The 10,353-nt window shown below is 48.1% G+C and overlaps 2 non-coding genes across 2 annotated transcripts; both read left to right on the forward strand.

Moving 5' to 3' along the window:
- The first annotated feature begins 233 nt into the window (after positions 1-233).
- Positions 234-308, forward strand: TRNAS-GGA (transfer RNA serine (anticodon GGA)). The gene has a single exon. It is a non-coding gene; the product is annotated as a tRNA-Ser (tRNA).
- Positions 309-514: 206 nt separating this feature from the next.
- TRNAS-GGA (transfer RNA serine (anticodon GGA)) lies at positions 515-589 on the forward strand. The gene has a single exon. It is a non-coding gene; the product is annotated as a tRNA-Ser (tRNA).
- The last annotated feature ends 9,764 nt before the right edge of the window (positions 590-10,353 follow it).

Raw genomic sequence — 10,353 nt, forward strand, 5'->3', positions numbered from 1 at the left:
TCGCGCAAAAAAGCCCGCGTGTCGCATCCTGGTGCACAAATTTCAATTAACACTGTAATTCTCCCATGCAGTGTAAACCGAAATCCGTGCAACAGCGTCCGATGAACAAAGGGTTTTTCCCTTTATTCATTACTTCTCTCCACCTTGCGGGTTTCCGCAGAACTACTACGTCAAAATCTTGCCTTTGCTTCGTGTTGTCGACAAATTCGACTTCACTCTGCCATCTGCTAGCCGCCTGGTTAGCTCAGATGGTAGAGCGGCTGCCCCGGAAAGGCGGTGGTCCCGGGTTCGAGTCCCGGACCAGGACGAATTTTTCTTCAACTATGAGGCTTTTCTTTCGAGGAACCCGTATGGGTTTCCTTTGTAGCAATCGCTACGAACTGGTGGATGTCTGTTTTTCCCTTTATTCATTACTTCTCTCCACCTTGCGGGTTTCCGCAGAACTACTACGTCAAACTCTTGCCTTTGCCTCGTGTTGTCGACAAATTCGACTTCGCTCTGCCATCTGCTAGCCGCCTGGTTAGCTCAGATGGTAGAGCGGCTGCCCCGGAAAGGCGGTGGTCCCGGGTTCGAGTCCCGGACCAGGACGAATTTTTCTTCAACTATGAGGCTTTTCTTTCGAGGAACCCGTATGGGTTTCCTTTGTAGCAATCGCTACGAACTGGTGGATGTCTGTTTTTTCCCTTTATTCATTACTTCTCTCCTCCTTGCGGGTTTCCGCAGAACTACTGCGTCCAACAGCGTCCGATATCCGCACTTTTTGGCAGCCCGGCACGCGGGTGTTGTGGCGGGCGGCTCGAGCGAAAATCTGCCTCAAACACGCTACACCACTTGACGTGAAATAAATGAGTGACCTTAATTGGTTGCATATATTTTGTGCATAATTCTCAGCGCACCCCACCTGGCTCGGCTTTCTTTTTTTCAGAGGAGAAGAGCAGGTGCACTATACGTTTTTGTGGGTGGAGCTTGCTCGTAATTATTCTTAGGTTGTCACCGAATATGCAGGTTAAACCGCCTTGCAAATTTTACAGCGTAAGCTGTTATGGGCTCATGCCAAACTATCCGTTTCGGTTGGCGATGCTGTCGCCCGCCGCCGGTAAGTGTCCGCAGCAGCTATCGTCAGGAGTTAGGGTAAAAAAGACCCACTTCCTGCCGGGATCGAACCTGGGCCCACTGCGAGATAGTCTGCCACTCTACCTCTGAGCCAGGCCAGAGCTTTTTCTTTTTTCCTTTATTACATGTGAGTAAAACCTTCGGCAAAATAAGAAAAGCAAAGCGCTACAATAGTTTAGGGTATGGAAAACACGCTCAGTAGTCAGTCAAGCACGTGCAAGTGCCCTATGAAGGCATCCAGGCCGGCGCTGTTTTCCTTGTGCTGCATACAGACTACGAACATATGCAGCAGATTCCAGAAAAAAGAGTGACCGATTGCTTCGCGGAGGCTCGGAGTGCCTGTCACATACTCTACTGTGCCAAAGATAGGCCAGGTACCATGAACATGTCCCCCCCCCCCCTCATAACCACTGCTACGATAAATCTCGGGCCACCATAACTCTGTGATAGTTTTCTCTGAAATTCTGCTTGTTGAATACAGGCACATCGCAACGCGACGCCTGGCTGAATACACCGGAAGTTAAGCCTAACGTGGCTACTGTATACTGCCTCGTTGGGCGAGAATCTGGCGCGAGGAATTTCCACAAATTTGCGGATCCGGAGCTCCCGTAGAAGAGCCGCCGCACAGACGTAGTGCTGATGTCAAGGAACGGCCGCGTCCGAGGTATGCTTCGGCTTCCATAGTCGAGCAGGGCAGCATCAACTGCTTGCCCGGCGCCACGTAACAAAAGTCGCGGAAGGTCGAATTGCGCGCTGTGTCAATAATGAAATGAGGCGCTGGCGTCACACGAAAGCAGTAGTGATCATTACCTTCGCAAATTGTTTATTCCTAAGCGTTCAGGGCATATTTATATAAAAGACTTATTGTTTGTGCCAAATCCATACAGCTGCACTCGTAGTTCGCGAGGTTGCGACGCATTGAGAAAGTTACATTAAAAAAATACATTCAGGAATGCAGTCCAAGGATGGCGTTTCCTTCAGAGAACATACTAGCGTATAGGATTAGAGACCTTGGCTCCAACGACAGTGGATAGTCGGCCTGGTTGCCATAATTCAGAGACACTAGATGCTGATGTAACCGATTAAGGTTTAGGTCGTTCCTTACTATAGGGTAATGAGACTACGTGGGCACCTTTACATGTTTTTCACACTGGCGTACTATACGTACTAGCGGCCCTGCACAAATTTAAGGCTGAGCTCATCCGCACATAGGAGGAAGAGTGGCTGTTACTGTTCTTTTTCATTTTCTCGTGAGAATGGCAAAGAATCTATATTTCATCGGCGAAAGAGGAGCTTCGCGAAGCCGTACAATCGAGTGCGGCTAGAATTAAGGAAATCGAGCGACTAAAAAGCAGTGTTAACTGTACTTAACCAGTTTGGCAAATAAATTAGCACACAGAAGCACATGTTTACTCGGTTCTAATGAAGCGGTTCTGACTGATTTGTTTCACGAGGTCACGCTAATCAGGAATGGAAATGCGCAGCTCGGACTCACCCTCCGTTACGGTGGCCCGGACCAACGAGACGGAAATTTACGTGGGCGAGGTGAGATTGGCGTCCCCCGATGTGTGGCCAAATTAAAGTGATCTCATTTCTGTGCATTTTTCTTTCTTTTTTATATCACAAAGTTTGGAGGAGCGGGGGTCGAAGAAAGCACATGAATTGCGTAGTAAGTGAGGGCCTCAAATTTGACAGTCTCGCAGCCATGAGTTAGTATGAGAAGGCTTATTATCCAGCTGCCTGCTTCCCAGCTGCCTATGCACCAGTACATGACAAGCCTGTCAAAGCCGCATCGGGCCTGAAGAGCAAAGCCAACGGGCAGCGTTTACAAACTGCAATTTCGCGGACACCACAGAGTATGCAGGAAGGTATTCTCGCAGCAACATTCCAAAGAAAAAAAGATCCCTAACAGCAACGAGGAGAGAAACAAAACAAACAAACAAACCACGTAGCTTACGCTTAAATGTTAGGTACCCACACTAAAGCAGCCGTTGGCAGTCAGCGCCCGTCCTGTGTTTCTTCTGTCTGTCCGTGCTTCAGTGGCTGTTCTTCTACCATGCAGACGCATGTATCATAGAAGTTGAGGCAACCACTGCTTTCCTAGCTAACGACAAAACTACTGGGCCTGATGGCTTGGAACAACGACGGGCGCTTGCTTGCATGCAGAGGAAGAATGCGATATAAACGAGTCTTAAAGCGCGCGACGAGACACGCAATGTGTCACGCGCGCCGCGTAGCGTCTGCAGGTATAAACTTTGCATTGCGGTTCCGTTATGTTCCCCCAAGTGTCTCGACAAATAGCAGACAAATAGCCGCGGTGCACGAAAGGCAACGTTTAACATCAACTCACCGCTCTCGTATTGCACTAAACGCTGAAGAAATCACACATTCCGCGTCAACAACACCGCTAATTGTGGTCAACAAAAGTGAACAGCATATAAATTTTGCCCACGTCGATTCCCACGGTGCATGGGATCTGCATATGTTTTTTTTTTTTTGCTTTATAAGCAACGCCCAACGCGAGGGCCCCGAGTGGGTATTGCGTTTTATACTCCTGAGGGCGAAGTCGCGGGCTCGACTCCCTGCGCCTCGGCGGCCACATTCTGTTGGGATCGAAGTGTAAGAAAACAATACGAGCATTATGCTGCATTTATTCGCCCGTTAAGGAATCTCAGGTGCTCAAAGTTAATCCGTAAGAGTCCTCCACTATAACCTCATAACCGACTGCGCAATTTCCCAAGCACAAACCCGGCAATCTTTACGAAGTAAACAGTCTTCTGACAACACACGGAGCACGATCCAGATACGTCCTAAAGGACAAAAAAAAATCTCAATATTCGTGACGAGTTTATTGACACGAGCGCCAAATATCGGCTACAGCAATTACCTCGGTCTACCCTATTCGGTTCGTGGTTTGAAAAGGCAGGCGCATAAAACACGGGCAAAAATAGCAATGAAAAGGACAACTCAGAAGTAGACTATCAAGTGAAAAGTCGCGAAGCGGCAAGAAAAACTAAATAGGAAAGCCATATACAAAAAAAAAAAACTGCAAGCGCACGACTCAGTGGAAGGCAGCGCTAACACTTCAAGCAGGGGCGCGAGATACGCGCGCAAGATACAGGCAATGCAATCAATCTTTATGTGTAAAGATCGACGCTTGACAATCACTGGTATAGCATTTGTCTGAAAAGGTTGTGTATTTAGGCCTTGGGCGGAGCCCTGTCTCCGGTGTTGTGTTCTACAAGCCCCCATCCGATTCTTGAAGGAGAGTGGTCTGGATTTGAGATGTTTGAAGAGTCATCGCTGTCATTCACCATTTTCATCCTCATCATCAACACTTTTTTTCTCTCTCTCTCTTTCTTCACTACCATGTCCCTTCCCCAAAACTGAGTAGCAGGTCATAACTTTGATTCAGGCCGAACACCTCATTTGTCCGTCATAATAAGTGTATCTCTCTCTCTCGCTCTTCTTGTTCCATGTGCATAGACTCGCGCTTGTGATGTCGCTGACGTCTCAACGCAACTGTACATCCATTGTAACGGTAACATGACGCCCTGAACACTGTTGTTTCGAGCCAAAGAGTTCAAAACCACCTCATTCAATTATGTTTTTCTCACTCTTTGTCTCTCCCGTAATCGGTGTACGCAACTGTCCTACGCGAATCGAGAGGGGAGACGCGCTTTTTCGGAGTAGCTGCTTGAGTGGTTACGGAAGTGGCAAATTGCCTGTACACTTCAAATTGCAATGCCACACATAGCTTTGCCACAGTTTTTTTTTTAATTACAGAAGCCCCAGCAATAGAAAAGGGAAGAGCAGCAAGTAACCCTCCCATACCTTGGGCGTATGTCTAAGCTATCGTTCTTCAGATGCGCTGGAACTGATGCGCTCCCAGGTAAAAAAATTCACGTTTTTGTATTTTGCGTTTGTGATGTATCACTATCCTCAACATAGCTGAGTCATTATGAAATCGTGCATGTGCTCAGGTATGTAGGTGTTTACTTTTGAAAAATGAAATCTAGTCGGGAGACAGCGCTTGTCTTGCCTTCCACACACACGCACGCACGCACACGCGCACACGCACACGCGCACACACACACGCGCACACGCACACGCGCACACACACACGCGCACGCGCACACGCACACGCACGCACGCACACGCACGCACGCGCGCAACCTTTCTTCTTTTTTTCTTTTTGCCGGCGTTTGTCTTGTTTCGCCCTGTTCAACAGGATCGACCCTGGTCGAAACGAAAGAAAAAAAATTAAAATTGATTTCCGTGCTTTTACGTGCCCATACCACGACTGTGATTACGAGGCACGCCGTAGTGGGGGATTCCTGATTAATTTTTATCACCTGGAATTCCTTAACGTGCACGCATTGCACCCTACACGGGTGTTTCTGCCATTTCGACCTCCTTCGAAATGCGGCCACCGCGGCTGGGATTCGCTCCCGCAACCACGGGCTAAGCAGCGCTTCACCAAAGCCACCATGCCACCACGGTGCGTGCTAATGAGAGAGGATCAAACGTCTCAACACCGTAGTTCACCAAATCAGTTTTCATGTCATCGTCGTCCTGCCGCCCCTTTGCCATTGTCCCATCTAACCCCCCCCCCCCCCCCCCCCCACTGTAACACTTTGCAATACAGCAAACGATACTCTATGACGCGCTACCTAAAAGAAATTATTCTCATGACGCTCGGGATCTGCAATTATAATTACCAACAAAAACTCGTTATTATCGGCAGAGCTACCCCTTACCCAGCTGCCGTGGTTGACATAACAATTGAACTCCGGCAATGGAAGACACAGCCTCTTCCGTTGCACTTCGAGCTGACAAGGAAGATGAAAAAAACAACTTACATAATGGTTTGGCTTGTCCTGTGTAGAAAACATGCGAAACGAGGAACAAAACCACTTGAATTTCCTGGTGTCTTCGTTGGATCCACTACACCAATTCTTCAAGGCTGACTGAAGTATGGTTCGCTACTTGTGGCAACTCAGACATCGAGTGCCCGTGCTTTGTGCGAAAATGGGGAATGTGGGCAGTAGGATAACGCACGAATCTTGCCAAGGAAAAGGGTTACCCCCTGATAACAAAAAAGGGTCATGGAATCAACAAATTCTGGTAAAACGGTACGGGCTGTATCAAAGTAGACTAAAAGAAAGTCTACTGCATAACTATTGAAGTAGTTCTGCAAGACTGTAGCGGTTGCGAAAAAAAAAAAAGGATAGACACAATGAGTAGTGTACATAATACTGCCGCGGGATCTGTTTGCTTTACGTTTTATTGCGATTGCCATTAGATATGGACATTAAAAATTGAATTCTCACCGTCCTTGTCGGCGTCACCGTGAGTTAAGGCATTTCTCTTTCTTTTTCACACCGGCTTCTACGCGTATATTAATGCTCGCACTTTCACTTACGCGCGAAACAGCCGTTCGATGTTATCGCACGACGAGTGCTGTCCCACGACTGCACAATGACGCTGTTTCGGCACGAACATGTCATCGTCGAACGTACGCGATTATACGTCCAGTACATTAAAAAGCAATAGAGTTCATTGCGTTGAAACACGCTATCAAAAACTACAAAAATAAAACAAGAAAACAATGAAGTAGAAACCATCAGATGATTTTCAAATAAGCGTTTTCAAATACCTTACGCCGATCCCAAAAATCAAATGGACACACTAGCGACACGCGCGACGCATGCACGCTGACGTCACAAGCGGTGTTTACTCATGACAGCATACATTATCGTCGACATGTTACGGTAGACGACATGCCAATGAGACGGGCGAGATGATAGCTGCATGACAACGACGGAAACGTGACTATAGCGTACTAGAACATACATGGAGTAGTGGCTTTGGGAGTTGCGCTGCACGCCAAGCACGATGTCACGGGATCGAATCCCCGTCGCGGCGGCCGTATTTCGATGGGAGCGAAACAGAAAAAACACCCTTACACACAGATTTAGGTGCACGTTAAATAACGCCAGGCGGTGAAAATTACCCCGCAGTCTCCCAATAAGGCGTACCTCATAATCAGATCGTGGTTTTGGCACGTAAAACCCCGTAATTTAGTTTTAAAATATACACATGACTATAGCGTTCTAGTATTCTATAGAGTGCTAGACTATATAGAAGTTCTAGTACACTTTAACATGACCACCAAGACGGCATGACAACAGGTGACAACCGCTGCAAACTTCTATTACCTTACTCGCGCCTTCATCGTCCTCTATCGTCCCTTTTATGGTGCCTGTAGGCACTCGGGAGGATTCGCACACATATAATGATACACTGAAAGAAACGTTTGGTAACCTCATGACTACTACAAAGTGAATAGGCCGGTAGCACTAACTACCTTCAATTCAACAGAGTAACATGTGGCTTACAGTTATTGTCAGGAACATATCACTGGTAAAGTTTAGTTAATCAAGGATCAGCTCGGGAACGGTCGCGTGTGTTTCCTGTCCATCGCTCCTATACGATGAATCTCGGGTGAGCATATAACTTTGTGATAATTTTCTCTCAAGGCCCGTTTGTCGAGTAAAGGCGCAGCGGAACGCGACACGACGCAAAATAAGCCGGAAGTTAAGCCTAACGTGGCTGCTGTACTGCCTCGGTGGGCGCGACACCGGCCCGAGATATATTGCGCAACTTGGCCAGCCAGAGCTCTTCTAGAAGAGCCGCCGCACGGATTTCGTGCTGATGTCAAGGAAAGGCCGCGTCCGAGGCATGCTCGGGCTTCCGTAGCCGAACCGGGTACGGACGTCTTAGCGTCACGTACTTCTCCCGCCCCGCGTACTAAAGGCGGGGAAGATCGAACAACCACACTTTGTGAAACATGAAATGGGGTGCTTGAGTCACATGAAAGTAGTAAGCATCATTACCTTCGCATATCGTTTATTGCTAAGCGTTAAATTTATTTAAAAGACTTACACTACCTACCAAATCCTTGCAACAGTACATCTTAATTCGCGAGGTTGTGACGCACTTTGAAAGCTACATTGAAATATATCCTTCGGGAACCTAGTCCGAGTATGGCGTATGCTTTATACAAGATACAAGCATAAGACATGTGACTTCGGCTCGAACGACTGTACGAGTGCACCTGACTGTTCCTGAATGTGGTTATATGTATGTTAGTGAGTGAGCACTCGGACACCACTTTGAAAAACAATGCTGCGTACTTTGTATATGTTATCGTCCTGGTTGAATTGTGCCGCGATTTTCGCTCAGTGTTCATATCATCTCTTCTTGAAATAAACTTTTCCTAAACACACACGATTCGGAGACAACTGTGAATGAAATGCGTTCGCTCCGCTCTTCTTCTCAGACACAGATAATTTCAATCACAATGCAACTGATAACTGTGCACCCACCAAGCTACTGAAACACAAAAGTTTGAGAGTGGTTGCCAGCATCTCCTGGTATATCTGTGCTTTTGCCTGACCCTTGTGTTTTGTAAACTGCAGCAAGCGTTGCCGCGAGTCTGCGCTGTCTAAGCGGGACCGAAAAGGCGGGGAATTTGTTTCGTACACCAGTCGTAACCGTATCGTTATTATGTACTTCGCAAGTGAGTCGGGACAACTTCGTTTTTGCTGCGACAACAGCGAAAACAACCGAAATGCACGCTCTATCCCCACCTGTGTAAAGCGTCCGTGTGCTTCCTGCGAAGCGAACGAGCGTGGTTTGGTGTTCCACACTTACCGCATGCACCCTATAGTCTCGCGTATGGTTACGACTCAGTAAAGGTGGTGTTCTCTCTCTGTCTGCCTGGTTCCCACATCGGGGAAGCCTCTGCTGGCCGTCTGGCAAAGAAACCACGGTCCAGCGCCCAAAATCTTCATACGTCATAAAGCTCTCGCGCGAGGTCACGTGAGTCTCGCGGAGCTAGTTGACATTTCGGCGACGACCCCGACGCGAAACTCGGTCGGACAGCTCCAGCGCGAGAGCACCTCACTTTCTCTCCGACAGGATGCCAGGCAAGCGGCCAACTGCTGAACGATAGTGACAGAGAAGCCATTCTCTCGTCGTACGAAGTGGATCACGTGCGAACTGGGAGGGGAGGGGGAGGGAGCGAACTTCTCCTCCAGCCTCCTGCGAATGCCACGAAGCCGAGCTACATTACCTCTGGGCCGCTCTTAATGCAGGCACAATGGCCTGTAAAAAAGGAGGGCGTTGCTGAAGCGTGTTTCCCCCGGTGACACTTGTAACTTCGGAAATGACAGTTTCGTAAATGAAAGCTATTCTTTCATCGTATTAACTGAGTGACCTATAGGTCGAACTTCTCCGCGAACCTATTTTGAATGCTACAAAGCCGAACTTCACAATGACAGGACCGCTACGAATTACAGGCATAACGGCCTCTAAAGAAGAGGGCGTTGCTGAATCATGCTTCTCCCCGTTACGATTCTAACTCGGGAAATAAGTTTCAACGACTGCTTCTAAGTGAGCTACGCCTGCATGTGCGGACGTCTTTCTTTTGTGGCATCAAAAGTTCAATACCCAAGCGATCACCAGTAAAGGTATGGGAATTTGTAGTGTGAGTGCCATTGTAGTAGCATTGATAAAGTATCTTTGAAACGGCTACAACGCCTAAACACGTCCACTTCTTGGTAAGCGAGCTGATATGTATGAAAATCGATCCTGTTGTATTTCGACGCGCCTCTTTTTGAAAGAACGAATGAATGAACGCAGTAGCGAACACAACATGCCGTTTTTGTACGAATATAGCTATACGCATATACGTCTGAATAAAAACTCTTAACCCGAAAGTATTTTATCCCGGGGTTCTCCATTAAATTCCCGTCACGGATGTGACGTCGGCGCGAACGCGTACATTATGCTCGTTCTTGACAGGCATGGCGCCGCCGTCTGGGAACGGTGATGCGAAGCGCTGCATCATGACGCTAACGAGCGCCGACCGTGAGCTCTTCACTAGTCTCAGCTCAGCGGAGGCTTCAACGCGGTGTAGCCTGGTGTAGGCGGTGTAGGCCTTCTACCGAGGTGACGACGCAGTTTCCGCACGTGGCTTGTCTTTCGCGTCCGATTAGCTTGTGACGCCTCGTCGCCTATGGAGTGCAGCTTTAACGTGTAACATCAGCGCTCATACGCCCCAATACTGCTTCGCTTGCGACGACACCGACTAAGAAAACTGCTGCGCTAAGCGGCTCAGAAAGACAACGAAATCGTTGGACTAATCTTGCTTTGGTTTGGCGAGAGACACCC

This window comes from Dermacentor variabilis, chromosome 9 (assembly GCF_050947875.1).
Source record: "Dermacentor variabilis isolate Ectoservices chromosome 9, ASM5094787v1, whole genome shotgun sequence".
Taxonomy (NCBI): Eukaryota; Metazoa; Arthropoda; class Arachnida; order Ixodida; family Ixodidae; genus Dermacentor; species Dermacentor variabilis.